The sequence below is a fragment of the Pseudophryne corroboree genome, chromosome 1 (assembly GCF_028390025.1).
Source record: "Pseudophryne corroboree isolate aPseCor3 chromosome 1, aPseCor3.hap2, whole genome shotgun sequence".
In the NCBI taxonomy this organism is placed as follows: domain Eukaryota; kingdom Metazoa; phylum Chordata; class Amphibia; order Anura; family Myobatrachidae; genus Pseudophryne; species Pseudophryne corroboree.
Window position 1 is genome coordinate 875,022,642 of NC_086444.1, and position 16,207 is coordinate 875,038,848.

Below are 16,207 nucleotides of genomic sequence, written 5' to 3' on the forward strand. Positions count from 1 at the left end.
AGGTATCCCACAGCAAACAGAAACTCATTGGCACACACCACAGCAGCCATTTCAGAGTGAGAGAATTTCAAAATGTGCCTGGAACACTTTTATAGGGCCAAACATTCAGGTGTGAGTAATGGATAATTGAGTACACATGTAAACACGCTTTTCAAAAGCAGGTGCGTTTTTTTTTTGGACTTTTTTACGATTTGTAGTTTTTCACGGCCGCAAATGCATTTTCACGGCAGACATTACAATTACGAATGGTTAGTAAATGACCGAGATTCATATCTAAACAGGCGTATTTTGACCGATGGTGTATTCATTCGTAAATTTTTACAACTACTTCAAAAAAATTACGAATGCCCTCATCTCTGCCGTGATTATTGCTTAGTAAATTACCGAGATGACACTTTGATGAAAAAACGGCATCTCGGTCAAAATCGGGAGCTTAGTAAATTTACCCCTCAGAGTTTGTTTGGGGCTTTGGGTTTAGTTTGGGGCGGGCTGCAGGCAGGCACATATCATGGATGCATCTGCATACATGCATGCATGCATGCATGTCAGATGATCATATAATACACAGAGAGATTAGGACGGCACTGAGTATATCAGATCATATTAATGGAAGGGGAATTATTATTATCAGGCAGGTTGTTGTGTGACTTGTGCTGCAGCTACATGTGAGTATAACTTGGTGCACACTATGCACCACGTTATACCCACATGTAGCAGCACTACAAGTCACACAACAACCTGCCTTGTAAAAATATTAATAATAATAATTATGCCCCTACGATTACAGTGATCTGATATACTCAGATTACAGTGTTATTCTGTATACTGTACACAACACCATGCCCTGCCGCATCATCCTCATCTGTGCTAGTACTGCTTGGTGCAACTGAGGAAAGAAGCCGCAGCAGTTACAGCACTTCCACCTGTCTGGCAGCAGAACCCAGGCACAGCGGAGGGAGCCACTTAGTGACTGCACCAACACCTGTATTGCAGCACAATCCCAACACAGCGGACCCCCCACATAGCGTGGAACCTGTTTTTATACATGATCTATAGTTTTTATGTTTATATAGTACCTTAAATGTACATGCAATGCTTGGAGAAGGGGATGAAAAGTGTGGGGGGGAATCGGTGGTTATGGGGGGCCCCATAGAAATCAGTGTACCGGGCCCCAAGATTTCTGTTGCCGGCCCTGCATACTCTCTCTCTGTCTCTCCAAAGGGCCTTATTGGGGGGCTGTCCCCATATTCATAAATCACAGTGTGTGTGGGGGTGTCAGTACGTGTGTGCCGACATGTCTGAAGCGGAAGGCTCATCAAGGGAGGATGCAGAGCAGATGGTGGTGGTGTCTCCGTCGGCACAGCCGACACCGGATTGGTTGGACATGTGGAATGTGTTAAATGCAAATGTGACTTTATTGCATAAGAGATTGGACAAAGCAGAGTCCAAGGACAAAGCAGGGAGTCAATCCATGGATTTGGCGGTGTCACAAGACCCTTCAGGGTCCTATAAACGTCCCTTTTCCCAGGTAGCAGACACTGATACCGACACGGATTCTGACTCCAGTGTCGACTATGATGATGCGAGGTTACACCCAAGAGTATTCAATATATGATTATTGCAATAAAAGATGTATTATATATCACAGAGGACCCTTCTGTCCCTAACACGAGGGTCTGCATGTTTAAGGGGAAGAAACCTGAGGTAACGTTTCCCCCATCTCATGAGCTGAACACTTTATTTGAAAAGGCTTGGGAAACTCCAGAAAAGAGACTGCAGGTTCCCAAGAGAATTATTATGGCGTATCCTTTCCCCTCAAAGGACAGGTTATGGTGGGAATCCTCGTCCACGGTGGACAAGGCTTTGACGCGCTTATCCAAAAAGGTGGTGCTACCATCCCCGGACACGGCGGCCCTAAAAGATCCTGTGGATCGCAGGCAGGAAACTACCTTAAAATCAATTTACGCGCATACTGGAGCCCTACTCAGGCCGGCGGTAGCATCGGCATGGGTTGGTAGCGCAATTGCAGCGTGGGTAGATAACTTGTCATCGGACATTGACACCTTAGATAAGGATAGTATTTTGTTGACCTTGGGTCACATTAAGGACGCAGCGTTATATATGAGAGAGGCTGCGAGAGATATTGGGCTGTTGGGTTCAAGAGCCAATGCCATGGCAGTTTCTGCTAGAAGGTCCCTGTGGACCCGTCAATGGACAGGTGATGCTGATTCAAAGAGACATATGGAAGCTTTGCCTTACAAGGGTGAAGTTTTATTTGGGGAGGGCCTCGCGGACCTGGTTTCCACAGCTACCGCGGGTAAGTCTTCTTTTTTGCCTTATGTTCCCCCACAGCAAAAGAAAACACCTCAATACCAGATGCAGTCCTTTCGGTCGCATAAGTTCAGAAAGGGTCAGGGCTCTTCCTTCCTCGCCAGAGGTAAAGGTAGAGGGAAAAGAGCACCAGCTACGGCTAGTTCCCAGGAACAAAAATCCTCCCCGGCCTTTACAAAATCAACCGCATGACGCTGGGGCTCCGCTGCGGGAGTCCGCACCGGTGGGGGCATGTCTTCATCTCTTCAGCAAGTCTGGGTTCAGTCAGATTTGGATCCTTGGGTGATCGAAATTGTATCCCAGGGCTACAAACTGGAGTTCGAAGATGTGCCTCCACACCGATTTTTCAAATCGGCCTTGCCAGCTTCTCCCCCAGAGAGGGAAACAGTTTCAGCTGCCATACAGAAACTGTGTCAACAACAGGTGATTATCAAGGTTCCCCTAGGGCAACAGAGAAAGGGGTTTTATTCAACCCTGTTTGTGGTCCCGAAGCCGGACGGGTCGGTCAGACCAATTCTAAATCTAAAATCCCTAAACCTATATTTGAAGAGGTTCAAATTCAAGATGGAATCTCTCCGGGCTGTGATCTCCAGCCTGGAAGGGGGGGATTTTATGGTGTCTCTGGACATAAAGGATGCATACCTTCATGTCCCCATATATCCTCCTCATCAGGCGTACCTGAGATTTGCTGTACAGGATTGTCATTACCAGTTTCAGACGTTGCCATTTGGGCTTTCCACGGCCCCGAGAATTTTCACCAAGGTAATGGCGGAAATGATGGTGCTCCTGCGCAAGCAGGGAGTCACAATTATCCCATACTTGGACGATCTCCTGATAAAGGCAAGATCGAGAGATCAGTTACTGAAGAGCGTGTCTCTCTCCTTGAGAGTACTACAACAACACGGCTGGATTCTAAATGTACCAAAGTCGCAGTTGGTTCCGACAACTCGGCTGGCATTTTTGGGCATGATTCTGGACACGGGAAAAAAGGAGGGTTTTTCTCCCAATGGAAAAAGCACAGGAACTCCAGAACATGGTCAAGGACCTGTTAAAACCAAAAAGAGTGTCAGCTCATCAATGCACTCGAGTATTGGGAAAGATGGTGGCGGCCTACGAGGCCATTCCGTTCGGCAGGTTCCATGCGAGAACTTTTCAGTGGGACCTTCTGGACAAGTGGTCAGGGTCCCATCTACAAATGCATCGGAGAATAAGCCTGTCCCCCAGGGCCAGGGTATCTCTACTGTGGTGGCTTCAGAGTGCTCACCTTCTAGAGGGTCGCAGGTTCGGCATTCAAGATTGTGTTCTTGTGACCACGGACGCAAGCCTCCGAGGATGGGGAGCAGTCACACAAGGAAGAAATTTTCAGGGAATATGGTCAAGCCAGGAGGCTTGTCTACACATCAATGTGCTGGAATTAAGGGCCATATACAACGGCCTACAGCAAGCGGAGAATCTTCTTCGCAACCTACCCGTTCTGATTCAGTCAGACAATGTCACAGCTGTGGCGCATGTAAACCGCCAAGGCGGGACAAGGAGCAGAGCAGCGATGGCAGAAGCCACCAGGATTCTTCGCTGGGCGGAAAATCATGTAAGCGCTCTGTCAGCAGTCTTCATCCCGGGAGTAGACAACTGGGAAGCAGACTTCCTCAGCAGACACGATCTCCATCCAGGAGAGTGGGGGCTTCATCAAGAAGTCTTTGCAGAAGTAACAAGTCGTTGGGGACTTCCTCAAATAGACATGATGGCGTCACGCCTCAACAAAAAGCTTTGGACGTATTGTTCCAGGTCGAGGGACCCTCAGGCAGTGGCGGTGGACGCCCTAGTGACACCGTGGGTGTTTCAGTCGGTCTATGTGTTCCCTCCTCTTCCACTCATCTCAAAATTATTGAGAATCATAAGACGAACAAGAGTGCAGACAATACTCATTGTTCCAGATTGGCCTCGAAGGGCCTGGTATTCAGATCTTCAGGAAATGATCACAGAAGATCCGTGGCCTCTTCCTCTCAGGGAGGATCTGTTACAACAGGGGCCCTGCGTGTTCCAGAACTTACCGCGGTTACGTTTAATGGCATGGCAGTTGAACACCAAATCCTAGCTAGGAAGGGTATTCCGGGGGAAGTCATCCCTACTCTAATCAAAGCTAGGAAGGAGGTAACGGCAAGGCATTATCACCGTATCTGGAGGAAATATGTGTCTTGGTGTGAAGCCAAGAATGCTCCTACGGTAGATTTTCAGCTGGGTCGTTTTCTCCATTTTCTACAGACAGGAGTGGATATGGCCCTAAAGTTAGGCTCCATTAAGGTGCAGATTTCGGCCTTATCTATATTCTTTCAGAAGGAGTTGGCTTCTCTCCCAGAGGTCCAGACTTTTGTGAAAGGAGTACTGCACATCCAACCTCCTTTTGTGCCCCCAGTGGCACCGTGGGACCTTAACGTGGTGTTACGGTTCCTGCAATCACACTGGTTTGAACCTCTTCAAACGGTGGAGTTCAAATTTCTCACTTGGAAAGTGGTCATGTTGTTGACCTTGGCATCTGCGATGCGGGTGTCTGAATTGGCGGCTTTGTCTCACAAGAGCCCATATCTGATTTTCCATGTGGATCGAGCGGAGTTGAGAACTCGTCCTCATTTTCTACCTAAGGTGGTTTCGTCGTTCCATATGAACCAACCTATTGTGGTGCCGGTGGCTACGGGTGACTTGGAGGATTCCAAGTCCCTGGATGTAGTCACGGCCTTAAAAATGTATGTAGCCAGGACGGCTAGAGTTAGGAAAACAGAGGCTATGTTTGTCCTGTATGCGGCCAACAAGGTTGGCGCTCCTGCTTCTAAGCAGACTATTGCTCGCTGGATCTGTAACACAATTCAGCAGGCTCATTCTATGGTGGGATTGCCATTACCAAATTCGGTAAAGGCCCATTCCACTAGGAAGGTGGGTTCTTCTTGGGCGGCTGCCCGAGGCGTCTCGGCATTACAGCTGTGCCGAGCAGCTACTTGGTCGGGTTCAAACACTTTTGCAAAATTCTACAAGTTTGATACCCTGGCTGATGAGGACCTCATGTTTGCTCAATCGGTGCTGCAGAGTCATTCGCACTATCCCACCCGGTCTGGAGCTTTGGTATAATCCCCATGGTCCTTACGAAGTCCCCAGCATCCTCTAGGACGTAAGAGAAAATAAGATTTTAAACCTACCAGTAAATCTTTTTCTCCTAGTCCGTAGAGGATGCTGGGCGCCCGTCTCAGTGCGGACAATTTCTGCAAGGCTTGTATATAGTTGTTGCTTACATAAGGGTTATGTTACAGTTGTGATCAGTCTCTGGCTGATGCTGTTTTATTCATACTGTTAACTGGTTTGGTATATTCCATGCTGTACGGTGTGTATGGTGTGGGCTAGTTTGTATCTCGCCCTTAGATTAGCAAAAATCCTTTCCTCGTACTGCCCGTCTCCTCTGGGCACAGTTCTTTAACTGAGGTCTGGAGGAGGGGCATAGAGGGAGGAGCCAGTGCACACCCATATAAAGTCTTTAGAGTGCCCATGTCTCCTGCGGAGCCCGTCTATACCCCATGGTCCTTACGGAGTCCCCAGCATCCTCTACGGACTAGGAGAAAAAGATTTACCGGTAGGTTTAAAATCTTATTTACGTAATGTATTGTACCTTGTCTTACACCTGTTCCCTTCTTCTTCCTGTTGTTTCCATCTTTCCCTTCCCACTCTTCTCTCGCCCCCTCCCTTTCCCCCTTCTTTCTTTATGGTTTTTTTTTTTGTAATGTATAATTCTTGAAAATCTGAGAGTCATTTGTTCAATTCTCTTCATGCTTTTATTGTCTTGAATTTGACTTGTCTCTCTGAATAAATAAAGAGTTTAAAAGATATATATATATATATATATATATATGACATTTTAAATGGGATTCGGTCAGGATCTCGGTGTTTTGGACTTCGGTAGTCGGAATACTGACGCAGGAATCCAGACACTGCTCGTAACAGGGCAGTAGAGAGCCTGGCTGAGCCCTGGTACTTTTCAGGGAGTGTGGCCTAATCACAGGCCACGTACTCTGAGAAAAAAATGCAGAAAAATACAATTTTAAGCGCCTCCCTGGCCTCACTGCAGCCCAGCCCAGAGCAGTGTGTTCTGAGCTGAGGAGAAGAGCTGCAGCCGCTGCTGCCAGGTAAGGAAGGGGAACCTGGGCACCCACTGGGCCTCTCCATCAGACCTGGGCCCAGGTAATTAGTAACCTTCCCCCTCAGCACCACTGGATCGGAATACTGACACCAGGATCCCGACGTGGATCGCAATGTCATCGCCGGGATCCCAAATGAAGATCTGCTGGGACTGCAGAGAGATAAGCCGTGGGGGAAAGTGGGATTAGGTTTAGGCTGCGGGGGAGGGTTGAGGTTAGGCTGCAGGGAGGGAGTGTTAGAGTAAGGCTGCATGGAGAGAGGGTTAGGTTTACGCTGCTGGGAAGGGAGGTATGGCTAGGCACCACCGGGGAGGGTTAGGCTGCGGGAAGGGGTGGACAGGCTGCAGGTGCCGCTGTCGGTATTTTGCCTGCCAGCTCCCAAGCCCCGGGATCCCGATACCATCCCTTTTAAATTGCTTCATATTTCAGATGACCACAGCATTCCATCTCCTCCATCAGTTCTCCGGAGACCCATGAAGTAGAGTACTATGAGAAACCTCAAAGATTCAACCTGTGACCTTTTTGCTCCTCTAAACTGACATCTGATCCATGTAGCAGGGAATTACTTGTGTGCCCAGCAATATTGTTGTTGCTGAGGCCAGACTGCAGAGCAGGGCCAATAGAGGGTATCCGGACTCCAGGTCGACAACAAAAAGGTCGACACACCTTAGGTCGACATCAATTGGTCGACACACCTTAGGTTGACATGGACAAAAGGTCGACATGGACAAAAGGTCGACAGGAACAAGGTCGACATGGAAAAAGGTCGACATGAGTTTTTTATGTTTGTTTGTTTGTTGAATCTTTTCATACTTAACGATCCACGTGGACTACGATTGGAACGGTAATCTGTGCCGAGCGAAGCGGAGCGAAGGCACCATGCCCGAAGCGAGGGGACGCGGTGCACTAATTGGGGTTCCCGGTCACTCTACGAAGAAAACGACACAAAAAAACCCATAAAAAACTCATGTCGACCTTTTTCCATGTCGACCTTGTTCCTGTCGACCTTTTGTCCATGTCGACCTAAGGTGTGTCGACCAATTGGTGTCGACCTAAGGTGTGTCGACCTTTTTGTTGTCGACCCTGAGTCCCAGACCCCAATAGAGGAAGTAAGGGAAAAGTCTGCACATGTACACAGGAACAAACTGCAGCTACCACAGGAGCCATTGTGTGGTACCCACAGAATTATAGAAATAAGCAATGACAAGGACAGGATTGCTGCTCCCACAGTAGGGGATTTACCGCAAGTTAACCATGGCAACTGCTTAGGGCCCTCTGGGTCCCAGGGGTCCCACCGACAAGGCTGTATAAAGGACATTTCCGGCGGACCACAAACTTCGCTGAAATTGTCAGAGAGCTGGTCTAGCGGAAAACTCCCGCAGGCTGTCAGTGATTAGACATCTGTTGGGTGCCAGCTCCAGCCCACGCCTGTGTCTCTTGTCCTGCAGTATTGTGCATGCAACCCATCCTGACACATACAGTATGTGTATGATGTCAGAGGTGCAAAGAGGAGCCGGGATGTGCACAGAGAAAAAAATAGGTCTTCCAGTGTACTTTATTACATTTTGTTTTATTTTGCATAAAACCCACCTAATGTACTTCAAAATCCAATCAGGCAAGAGTGGGGGGCAGTGTTATTTTAAGTACAGTGTATAACATCTACCTGCTACAATTATGGCTGTGGGGTAGGCACACACTGACCGGTGATATATCAATATGCTATTATACTCTATTATAAGTACTACCGTGTATAGGAGATGCCTGCTACATTCAGGGGGGCACCAATATGTAATCAATACAGTCAAACTGACTAAGGGGGTGTAATAGTGGGTATTATAAGGATGGGGCACCTGCTATATAATGCAGTCAAAACTAATGTGATTGGGTGTAATAATAAGTTTTATAAGATACGGCTGCCTGCATTATATATCAGTGCCTCCCCCCACTGATTGTAGCACATCCCACATCCCCTATTAGCAGGTACCCCATCCCTTATAATACCCATTATTATACCCCTCAGTCAGTGACTGTATTGATTATGCACTGCTCAAAAAAATAAAGGGAACACTTAAACAACACAATGTAACTCCAAGTCAGTCACACTTCTGTGAAATCAAACTGTCCACTTAGGAAGCAACACTGATTGACAATCAATTTCACATGCTGTTGTGCAAATGGAATAGACAACAGGTGGGAATTATAGGCAATTAGCAAGACACCCCCAATAAAGGAGTTGTTCTGCAGGTGGTGACTACAGACCACTTCTCAGCTCCTATGCTTTCTGGCTGATGTTTTGGTCACTTTTGAAAGCTGGAGGTGCTTTCACTCTAGTGGTAGCATGAGACGGAGTCTACAACCCACACAAGTGGCTCAGGGTAGTGCAGCTCATCCAGGATGGCACATCAATGCGAGCTGTGGCAAGAAGGTTTGCTGTGTCTGTCAGCGTAGTGTCCAGAGCATGGAGGCGCTACCAGGAGACAGGCCAGTACATCAGGAGACGTGGAGGGCAACAACCCAGCAGCAGGACTGGTACCTCCGCCTTTGTGCAAGGAGGAACAGGAGGAGCACTGCCAGAGCCCTGCAAAATGACCTCCAGCAAGCCACAAATGTGCATGTGTCTACTCAAATGATCAGAAACAGACTCCATGAGGGTGGTATGAGGGCCCGACGTCCACAGGTGGGGGTTGTGCTTACAGCCCAACACCATGCAGGACGTTTGACATTTGCCAGAGAACACCAAGATTGGCAAATTCGCTACTGGCGCCCTGTGCTCTTCACAGATGAAAGCAGGTTCTCACTGAGCAAATGTGACAGACGTGACAGAGTCTGGAGACGCCAAGGAGAACGTTCTGCTGCCTGCAACATCCTCCAGCATGACCGGTTTGGCAGTGGGTCAGTAATGGTGTGGGGTGGCATTACTTTGGGGGGCCGCACAGCCCTCCATGTGCTCGCCAGAGGTAGCCTGACTGCCATTAGGTACCGAGATGAGATCCTCAGACCCCTTGTGAGACCATATGCTGGTGCGGTTGGCCCTGGGTTCCTCCTAATGCAAGACAAAGCTAGACCTCATGTGGCTGGAGTGTGTCAGCAGTTCCTGCAAGATGAAGGCATTGATGCTATGGACTGGCCCGCCCGTTCCCCAGACCTGAATCCAATTGAGCACATCTGTGACATCATGTCTCGCTCCATCCACCAACGCCACATTGCACCACAGACTGTCCAGGAGTTGGCGGATGCTTTAGTCCAGGTCTGGGAGGAGATCCCTCAGGAGACCATCCGCCACCTCATCAGGAGCATGCCCAGGCGTTGTAGGGAGGTCATACAGGCACGTGGAGGCCACACACACTACTGAGCCTCATTTTGACTTGTTTTAAGGACATTACATCAAAGTTGGATCAGCCTGTAGTGTGTTTTCCACTTTAATATTGAGTGTGACTCCAAATCCAGACCTTTATGGGTTAATAAATTTGATTTCCATTGATCATTTTTGTGTGATTTTGTTGTCAGCACATTCAACTATGTAAAGAACAAAGTATTTAATAAGAATATTAAATTCATTCAAATCTAGGATGTGTTATTTTAGTGTTTCCTTTATTTTTTTGAGCAGTATATATTAGTGCCTTTAGCATGATTCCATTATACAAGGTTTGACAATTAAGTTTGCAAACTTGTCACTGTGTGCTTGTCGTGGCAGCACTGGGCAGAAACCTCAGTATGGTTCAGTGGCGTAACTACTGCCCCCGCAGCCCTCGCGGTGGCTTAGGGGCGAGGGGCTGCGGGGGCGCCGCCACTGATTTAGAGCAGATTGACATGCGGACGAGCGTCCGCATGTCAATCTGCTGACTCCTCTCCCTCCCTGCTGTAACGGGACACGGAGGGCACAGCGCGCCGCTCCAGTGTCCATCCTGCGTCTCCGTTCGTCTGGTCTAATAAAGGAAGTGCAGTTCGTGAGCTCTGATTGGCTCACGAACCGGCACTTCCTTTATTAGACCAGAGAGACGGAGATGCAGGAGGGACATGAGAGAGGCGCGCGCTGTGCCCTCCTTGTCCCTCCTTCACAGCAGCGAGGGGGGGGGGACACTGAAGGGGCATATATGGCACTGAGGGGGCATGTATGGCACAGGGGACACTGAGGGGGCATATATGGCACTGAGGGGGCATGTATGGCACAGGGGGCATATATGGCACTGAGGGGGCATGTATGGCACTGAGGGGGCATGTATGGCACAGGGGGCACTGAGGGGGCATATATGGCACTGAGGGGGCATGTATGGCACAGGGGGCACTGAGGGGGCATATATGGCACTGGGGGGCACTGAGGGGGTATATATGGCACTGGGGGGGAAGTGTGGGGCATATATGGCACTGAGGGGGCATATATGGCACTAGGGGGGTACTGAGGGGGATATCGCACTGCATGTGTACCTGGCACATGGGGGGGGGCTATATTTGGCACTGGGGGCACGTGAGCACCTGGCACTGTGGGGGAATATCTGGCACTGGGGGCATATGTGGCACTGGGGGGGGGGCTATATTTGGCACTGGGGGCATGTGAGTACCTGGCACCGTGGGGGAATATGTGGCACTGGGGACATATGTGGCACTGGGAGCACAGCCCTAGCAACAAGCACTACCCCCTAGCAACGAGCATGACACCCAGTGCATGAAACCCCTGGCAACGAGCATGACACCCAGTGCATGAAACACATGGCAACGAGCATGACACCCTGAGCATGAAAACCCCTGGCAACGAGCATGGAACCAAGAGCATGAAACCCCTGGCAACGAGCAGGTAATTTAAATGTAATTAGAAGCCTTACTGTAGGACTTAATGTGTAATGGGCATTACGGTGTGTGGCATAATGTATCACGGACATTGCGGTGTGTGTCATAATGTGTCACAGGCATTACGGTGTGTGGCATACTATATCACGTGCATTGTGGTATGTGGTATAATGTCTCAGGGGCATTGCAGTGTGGCATAATGTATAACGGGCATTGCGGTATGTGTCACAGGTATTATGGTGTATGGTATACTATATCACGGGCATTGTGATATGTGGTATAATGTCTCAGGGTCATTGCAGTGTGTGGCATAATGTATCACGGACATTGCGGTATGTGTCATAATGTGTCGGGCATTACTGTGTGTTGTATACTATATAACGGGCATTGTGGTATGTGGTATAATGTCTCAGGGTCATTGCAGTGTGTGTCATAATGTGTCACAGGCATTGTATGTGCTATAATCTATCAGGGGCATTGCAGTGTGTAGCATAATGTATAACGGGCATTGCGATTCCTGTCGTCATGTGTCACAGGCATTACGGTGTGTGGCATTATGTGTCACAGGCATTACGGTGTGTGGCATAATGTGTCGGGGGCATTATGGTGTGTGCATATTGTGTCATGTGCATTATTGTGCGTGGAATAATGTCTAAGGGCCATTGCAGTATGTGGCATAATGTATACTGGGCATTACTATAAGGAGGAAAAATGACAAATAATGTAAGGGGCATGAATCAGGATTATTTTTCTTTCCAGTGGTGGCTAACGTCTGGGCGTGCAGGTTGCAAAACTGGTGTATAAGGAAGTCTTTTCCTGCAATACCACGCCCCTTTATGCAAAGCCACGCCCATTCCAACAAAGCCACACACCCTTTTTGGCTGTGCTGTTGTGGGTATGATGGAGCTTAATTTAGAGCAATGAACGAATATTAAATTTCTTGTTAAACTTGGCAAAAATGGAAGCAAAATAGTGCACAAATGAAAAGGGGACCATTTTTATTGAACATCAATCAAGTTTACTATTTGGAAGAACTGAAAAGGCTGCTTTGAAAAGTTAGACAGAAACGATCCAAACTTTTGGCCAACAACTCATGGATCTTGCATCACAACAATACACCTGCTCAGACGCCACTGTTGGTGAGGGAGTTTTTAGCTAGTAAACAAATAAATGTGCTGGTACACCCTCCCTATTCTCCTGCTCTAGTCCCCATTAACTTTTTTCTGTCCCCTAAGATAAAGGAAATATTGAAAGGTAGGCATTTTGATGACATTGACGACATCAGGAGTAATACGACTGCAGCTCTGAAGGCCTCCTACAAAAACAGTTCCAAAATAGTTTTGAAGGGTGGCCTAAGTGCTGGTATTGGTGCATGGCTTCCCAAGGGAAGTGCTTTGAAGGCAACCAGTGATATTCAGTAATAAGGTATGTAGCACTTTTACTGTGATGAGTTTTTGAACTTGTCAGACTTTGTATATGAATGCCTCCCCCCTCCTCACTGATTGTAGCAGGCACTACAATCAGTGAGGGGTGGGGAAAGGCACTGATATATAATCAATGTAGTCATAGTAACATAGTTTCTGAGGTTGAAAACAGACAATTTGTCCATCAAGTTCAACCTGTTTATGGTTTCCTACACTGTAATATTTTTAAGACTAATTTGATTGTGGTGAATGTATTAATTGTATTACTAAAGTGCATGATTTACCCACCATAACCCTGTATATCCTTATCAATTTGGAATTTATCTAGGCCATTCTTAAAAGTAATGACCGAGTCCACCATTACTACTCTCTCAGGCAGGGAATTCCAAATACGTATTGTCCTTACTGTGAAGGAACCTTTCTGTCTCTGTGTGCGAAATCTCCACTCCTCTAACCTAAGTGGGTGTCCATGTGTCCTTTGTGATGATCTTACCAAAAAGAAAACCCCGCTAGCTCTGTGTATTGACCCCTTATATATTTGTAAATGTCAATCATGTCCCCTCTTAATCTCCTTTTTTCCAGTGTAAACATGCCTAGACTATCAAGCCTTTCCTCGTATTCTAGCGTCTCCATCCTCTTAATCAATTTGGGTGCCTTTCTCTGAACCTTTTCTAGTTCTAGGATATCCTTTTTGTAGTATGGTGCCAATAGTTGTGCACAGTACTTGAGATGTGGCCTCACTAGTGATTTATATATAGTCACTGACTGAGTGGTGTAATAATGAGTTTTAAATAATGCTGTTATAAAATGCTGTTATAAAATGTGGTCAGTGAGTAAGGGGGATAGTAATGTCTCAGGCACTCAAAGCATAATCTGCGATGTGTCCTGCCGGAGCCACAATTGTTGTAAAAATTCAGAGGTGCAGTTGTTAAAAATGAAAAGCAATTCCCATGTGTTATCGCATAATCATGGGTCTAATTTCAGCCTCTAATTGGATACTGCAAAAATGATTATTGGTCATTAATCGCGATAACCAGCCATTTTTACATGGCATCGGGGCTAATTGGATACTCCCCTTAGTGTGTCCTTTTTCTTTGCAGCATAATTGAAAGCAGCTCGGCCCCGCCCCCAGCTCCAGGCACCGTTCCAGTGACTATCTGAGGGGTGGCACATCTGGTCAATGTCTCATCGCTTCTTTCTCTCGGGAGAGCTGCAAATTTGGAGATTTGACTATAAAATGTTTAGAATAATTAATTTCTATTCTAACAATTTTTATAACAAGAACTCTACAGTATGACATAATACTGTATATCCTCTGAATGCACGTCTCTGCTACACCTAGATTTATTTGCAGCCGCTTTGGTTGCCTAATGGTAAATCCGCTAGTGCATGGTGGCGGGTTCACTAACTTAATTGTCAGACCTTGCATAATGGAGTCACACTAAAGGCACTGACATATAGTCAATAGAGTCACTGACTGAGGGGTGCAATAATGAATATTTTAAGGGATGGGTGACCTGCTAATAGGGGATAGGTGACGAGCTACAATCAGTGTATGTGTGTGTGTGTGTGTGTGTGTGTGTGTGTGTGTGTGTGTGTGTTTGTGTGTGCGTGAGGGGTGGGGTGGCACTGATATATAATGCAGGCATCCATACCTTAAAATACTTATTATTACTCCCACTTATATTAGTGTTGACTGCATTATTTGAGTGCCCCCCCTTACTAAAATAGAGTATTATAGCATATTGATATACTGTATTACCAGTCAGTGTGTGCCGCCTCCCCAGCCATGATTGTAGCAGGCAGATGTTATACACTGTAAATAAAATAACACTGTCCCTCCCCCCCCCCCCCCCCCCCATCCCCCACTCCAGCCTGATTGGAATTTGAAGTAGGTGGATTTTATCTAAAATTTAGAAACATACTGTAATAAAGTACACTGGAAGACCTCATGTTTTTTCTGTGCACATCCCGGCTGGTCTCATGCACAGTACCACAGGACTGGGGACACAGGCATGCGCTGGAGCCAACATCCAACAGCTGTCTAATCAATGACAGCCTGCTGGGAGTATTTAACCAGCCCCGCTCTCTGACAATTTCGGTGAAGCTCGTGGTCCATCAGAAATGCCCTTTATACAGCCTTGTCGGCGAGCCCCCTGGGGCCAGCAGGGCGTTAACCAGCCGATTTGGTTGCATTGTGGTAAATCCCCCTCTGTGGCTGGCTACACCCCAGCTGGTGGCTAATCACACCCCTTAAACTTGGGCCCCCTACACCTCATTCCCCAGGAGGCCCTTCATGCCCCTGTCCAACACTGTTCTAGAGACTGTATCAGCTGCAGCTGTTAGAAGCTGGATCATACTTGCCTACCTGACCCTCTCCATGAGGGACAAAATGCTCTGTTCCTGGACTTTCCTGGTAATGTATGATTGCCATCACCTGTGGTGAGCTAGTTAATTGATAAGAAAGGTGTTTCACCACAGGTGATGGCAATCATACATTACCAGGAAAGTCCAGGAACAGAGCATTTTCTCCCTCATGGAGAGGGTCAGGTAGGCAAGTATGAGCTGGGTAGGGGTCCTGTGATAGCATGGGAGTGGCTTCCTATAGCAAGCACTCTCTGTTATCACAGTGCAGACTGGCAGTCCCATGGGGAGAAAATACTTCCCCTTACAACTGCGTGTCCAACTGTGACTAACACTGAGCTCTTCCAATGGGAAATCACTGTGTGCAGATGTATGTTGCAGACAAAATATTCGATAAAACCCTTAATTGTACTCACATGCACAATATTTTATATACAATCAATAATCTTATGTAGATATTTTTACCATACAGTCAGGCTTGGACTGGCCCTCAGTGGTACAGGGGAAACCACCGGTGGGCCCTACTGCCTTGGGGCCCACCTTCTGCTCTAAGGATCAGGTTCCAGGCTGTGCACTTGAATTATACATATGTTACTTTATACTGGATTATGGTGTATCTTCTAAAGTGCATTGCTGATATTAATCTGTTATTAATCTGGTACATTATCATGAATGCAGCAGCTGAATTTACTGTATATATTTATGAATGGGCCCAGACGTTGCACTCTTTAATGGTTAGTCAAATGGTTAGTCAAACCAATGGTTAGTCAAACCAATGAGGTAGCAGGCCACACTCCTAACATGGGCCCCTACCACTGCATTCCCCCCGGTGGGCCCTACATACCCCAGTCCGACACTGCATACAGTATATTGTAAAGTTCATCCACAATTGTGATCCATTAATATGTTGTCCTTTGTAATGCTCATTAAAAAAAAAAAAAAAAAAAAAGAGAAACAACAATATGTGTTTAACAATTATGAGTCCAAACACTTATTTCAACAAAGTATATGGTCCCCAAATAGGTAAAAAGTCCTCCAGAAATGGGATATGGGATTCTAGGATATATAGGCTCTCCCTTGTGTTCTATGAATAGGTTACTGCTCACACGTATGCTTACATTCATG